Source organism: Gossypium hirsutum, chromosome A11 (assembly GCF_007990345.1).
Source record: "Gossypium hirsutum isolate 1008001.06 chromosome A11, Gossypium_hirsutum_v2.1, whole genome shotgun sequence".
Taxonomy (NCBI): Eukaryota; Viridiplantae; Streptophyta; class Magnoliopsida; order Malvales; family Malvaceae; genus Gossypium; species Gossypium hirsutum.
The window spans coordinates 96,124,393-96,129,411 of NC_053434.1; the positions used below are offsets into that span (position 1 = coordinate 96,124,393).

Consider the following 5,019-nt stretch of genomic DNA (forward strand, 5'->3'; position numbering starts at 1 on the left):
AAAGAAAAATAAAAAAGTATTCTTAAAATAAAATAAAAGTAAAAACATAAAATAATAAATAAAAGTTGTTAAACATCTTCATCGCTAGATGGTTCGCGAGGTGGGGGTGGCGATGAGATGTGGAAGTGCTGACAAATTTGCTGTAGAGTAGCATCAATGTTATCAAATCATTGAAAATATTACTGCTCGAATCGAGTGAGGCACTTAGAGATGTCAACATATGAAGCCGCCGTATGAACTGGACGTTGGGAGTGTTGTGGCTGAGACGGTGGGTCCTCGTCTTGTGGGGGGACATCATCGGTAATGTCTTCAGGGGCTTCCCCTTCGGTAGATTTGGGAAGACGATATTGAGGAGGGTAGGTTCCTCGACGCTTTTCGATCATCCTCATGCTTAGCATGCTCGAGATGCCTTGTGGAGACATTTGGCCAATGAGGGTCAAGGATGATTCTTGGGCCGTGTTGTTGAGGAGCCTGAAGTGTCGAGCCAACCGAGTAACATAGGGGCCGATGGAGATGATCCCCTTCCTATGCTGCTCCGTCTGGTGCTGAATGGTGAGGGTAATGAAATAAGCAAGGTCTATGACATGCCCGTGCGACATACACCATAGAAAGTAGGCATCGTGAGTGTTGATGATGCCAGTGCTCTCTCGTCTTCCTGTTAATATGTGAGCCAAAATGGCGTGTAGGTACCTCAGAGATGGAGGGAGAGCCGATGCCTTGGAGCGACTAGGATTGTAGGTGGTCGAACCTGGTACTAGTGCGTCCCAGCACCATGAAGGAGAACGATGGATGTGGCAGTTGAGAGCATGTAAGTCATTCTCCTCCTTGAACTCATTCGTATATAAGCCCTGTGCAGTACTGAATTCTGGGACGCTTAGCTAGCTGACTAATCTGCTGAGGCAAAATTGGATTGTTCCAGGATCAACAAAACAGGTCATCACGGTTTGAAGATGAAATGCTGAGCATAGTTCCATCGTGAGCTCGAGATACGTTGGCTCGATGATCCTAAAGAAAAGCTCCCAAGGGTCGGTGGTTAGGAGGGCCCAAATCACATCAGCCAACTGGACTTGTTCTACTGCAGCCTAGTCGATGCAGCGGCCCATAATTGAAGGTCGGGCCCAGAGTATTTGGAAAAGTTCTTCTTGGGGCCCAATTGGGAACTGCAGGAAAGGGTGACGAATTTCCGTGGTAGGACCCGAGGAAGATAACGCTCCCTTCTTTTTTTTTGAAGCAGGGACGGCAGCCTTTTTAACACGTGAATACGACATTGTATATACTAGAAAGAGGAGAATGGGTGTCAAAAATAGAATTGGAAGCGGCGCATGGGCGTGGCAGGGATGCCGTGTGGACTTGCAGGGCTAGGGTTAGGGATTTTGGATGAAGAAGATGACGAATAGTGAAGGGTATTTATAGATTTTGGGACACAAGGCCAAGGGGCACGCCCGTGTTCCCCAAATTTTACCCGTGTAAATCGCGAATTTTGAATTTGGGCACGTTTGACAATTGGGCCATGCTCGTGTGCCTTGGGCGTGTTAGTTCACACGGCCGTGTCGCATGACCATGTATGGCTTTGTTTGCTTCTCCCACGCCTGTGTATGTAGGTCCACACCCGTGTTGTTTTGGCAGGTTCGCCCACGGTTGCTTGGCACGGACGTGTCAAATGCCCATGCTAATTTGACATGTTCGGCCATGGTTTCGAGCCACAGGAGTGTCGTACGCCCGTGTTGTTTTGGCAAGTTCATCCACGACCATGTCGCACGGTCGTGGCAATTTATCGTAGCCCATGCTTGGGGAAAATCTTTGCCCTATTTCCACACGGTCATACGGACACCCGTGTGCTTGGCCGTGTCTGTGTGGTAAACCTGTATTCAAGAGCTTCGTTAGTAAGTTAGGTGTTAAACACTAAAATTTAAAGAAGTTAATATAGTTAGTGCTTGAGTTGCCTCCCGAGAAGCGCTTATTTATAGTCTAAGATCGACTTACCTCTCCATTGAATGGTCATGATGGTTCGAGGAGTTTATACTCTTCATTCCTGCTATCTTTCTAATCAAAATAAGGTTTTAGACGGGTGTTGTTTACCTTAAAAGTGCCGAACTTGGAATGACTTACCTCGATAGTACCGAATGGGAAAATGCTAAGTACCATAAGAGGGATTTATTCATTCGGTTTGGTAGTGACAATGTGAGGATCTGTGGCATCTAATGAAACTTTATCTCCTACCTTAAGTTGACTTGGAAAGGTATTGAGCTCGTTTTGGGGTAGTTTTTGTTTATCTTGTGTTCTCGGTTTATGTGTCCGCCATTCATCTAGCTCCTCGATTTGTAGCCTTCATTCTTCATGAAGAGGTACTCTACTATTGCTTGAAAATGGCTCATGTACTTCCTTCAAACTCATTTCCTGCAAAGTAGGTTGCACCATATTGTCAGTTTTAGTAGAATGGTTTAGACAATCACCTTCCTAAAATTAATAATCAATTTCACCTGCAAAGTAGGTATTAATTGTTTCATCTCCAATACGAAGTGTGAGCTCACCAGTGCCAACATCAATAATCAATCTAGCAGTTACTAAAAAAGGCCTTCCTAAAATCAAAGGAGTGTTGCTATCCTCCTCTATGTCTAGAACAATGAAGTCAACGGGAATTATAAATTTATCGATTTTAACTAGCAAATCTTCAATAATACCCCTAGGAAATCTTATAGTTTTATTTGTTAATTGAATGCTCATCCTAGTCTGTTTGGGTTTACCAATACCTAATTGTTTGAACATTTTGTATGGCATGATGTTAATACTAGCCCCTATATCAGCTAATGCATTATTAACATCTAAACGACCAATTAAGCAAGGAATTATAAAACTCCTTGGATCTTTCAATTTGTTGGGTATCTTATTCTGTAGAATAGCTGAGCAAACTGCGTTTAGCTGCACATGCGAAGCCTCGTCCAACTTTCACTTATTGGCTAAAAGCTCTTTTAAAAAATTCATTGCCTTTGGTATCTGCTATAGAGCTTTAATAAATGGTAAGTTAATATGTAATTTTTTTAAGAGTTTAAGGAATTTACTGAATTGTTCATCTGAGCGACCTTTCCTTGTCGCATTAGGGTATGGCACACGAGGTTTGTATTCTGCACTTACCAGTTTCAGCTCATTGTGGTCTACCTCACCTTTACCTTTGCTTATCTTAGTTTCTTGCCTTGGTTCTGGTTCAGGTGTGACTAACCTGCCCTCATCTTGACTAGTAATCGTGTTGAGTTGCTCCCTTGGGTTAGATTCTATGTTGCTTGTCAAGCTACCTTGTGGTCGTTCAGAAATCAACTTGGTAAGCTGTCCAATTTGGGTTTCGAGCCCTTGGATTGATGCTTGTTGATTCTTAAGTGCTGTCTCGATATTCTAAAAATGAGCTTCTGACACTGATATAAACTTTGAGAGCATCTCTTCAAGGTTTGGCTTCTTCTCTTGTTGGTGGGGTGGTTGTTGGTAGCCTGGAGGTGGTCTTTGATTTCCTTGGCCTCCCCATGAGAAATTTGGGTGGTTCCTCCAACTTGCATTGTAAGTGTTACTATATGGATTGGTTTGAGATCGAGGATTATTACCCATGTAATTTAACTGCTCGTTCTCTATGTTATGGCCATAAGGTTGGCATTCTGAACTGTTTGATCCACTTCCACTTGTTTCGCACTACATTACTGGGTGAACCTATGAAGAACTAAGAAGACCATCAATTTTCTTATTCAAGAGTTCTACTTGATTAGAAAGCATGGTGACCGAATCGATGTTATAAACACCGGCTGTTTTCGTTGGCTTTGTCCTCATGACTTGTCACTGATAGTTATTCAGTGAAATCTCCTCTATAAACTCATAAGCATCTTCAGGTGTTTTATTATTGATGGTTTCGCTAGCAGCTGCGTTAACCATTTGTCGAGTCGAAGGGTTCAGGCCATTATGAAAGCTTTGAACCTGTAACCAGAGTGGTAACCCATGGTGAGGGCATCATCTCAAGAGATCCTTGTATCTCTCCTATGCATCGTAGAGTGTCTCTAAATCCATATGCACAAAAGAAGAGATATCATTACTTAATTTAGCTATTTTTGCCGGCGAAAAATATTTTAATAAAAATTTTTCGATCATTTGTTCCCAAGTAGTGATTGACCCTCGTGGTAACGAGTTCAACCATTGTCTAGCTTTGTTCTTCAATGAAAAGGGAAACAACCGAAGACGTATGGCATCATCAGAAACGCCATTGATTTTAAACGTACCGCAGAATTCCAGGAAATTCGCTAAATGAGCATTTGGATCCTCATCCTGCAAACCATCAAATTGAACAAACTGTTGTATCATTTGAATTGTGTTAGGTTTCAGTTCAAAATTATTTGCAGCTACAACATGTCCAACTATGCTAGATTTAGTTCCTGTTAAAGAAGGTTTAGCATACTCATACATAGTGCGCGGATTAGGATTCTGATTTACTGGATTAACAACAATCGCAGAAGGTATCAGGTTTTCCTGATTTTCAGCCATCTCCTCAGTGATGGTTGAAGCGCGGATTAGGATTCTGATTTACTGGATTAACAACAATCGCAGAAGGTATCAGGTTTTCCTGATTTTCAGCCATCTCCTCAGTGGTGGTTGAAGTATCGTCCTCTTGCTCGTCCTTTGTGTATATTAAGCTTCACCTTATTTATCTTTTGTTTCTGCAAACTATGCGATCGATTTCACTATCAAAAAGTAATGGTCCTGACGGGTTTTTTCTAGTCATAAACTATAAGAACCTGCCATAAAAAGGGAAAAAGAAGAATTAGTAATAAAAATTTAAATTGCAGTAAACGTAAATGGATAAAGTAATAAAAAATGAGTGTTCTTAATATCTTAGTTCCCTGAAAACGGTGCCAAAAACTTGATACATGATATTCGTGACAGGTTTTAAATATTTATAATGAATTGTTCTTGAAACTAACTATTATCATGATGAAGGCAAGTGTACTTATTGAACAGTAGTATAGCTTTAGCAAGACCGGATTATCG

At 41.6% G+C, this 5,019-nt stretch overlaps 1 non-coding gene across 1 annotated transcript; it reads left to right on the top strand.

Moving 5' to 3' along the window:
* The first annotated feature begins 3,970 nt into the window (after nucleotides 1–3,970).
* LOC121210406 (small nucleolar RNA R71) lies at nucleotides 3,971–4,077 on the top strand. The gene has a single exon (XR_005905519.1). It is a non-coding gene; the product is annotated as a small nucleolar RNA R71 (small nucleolar RNA).
* The last annotated feature ends 942 nt before the right edge of the window (nucleotides 4,078–5,019 follow it).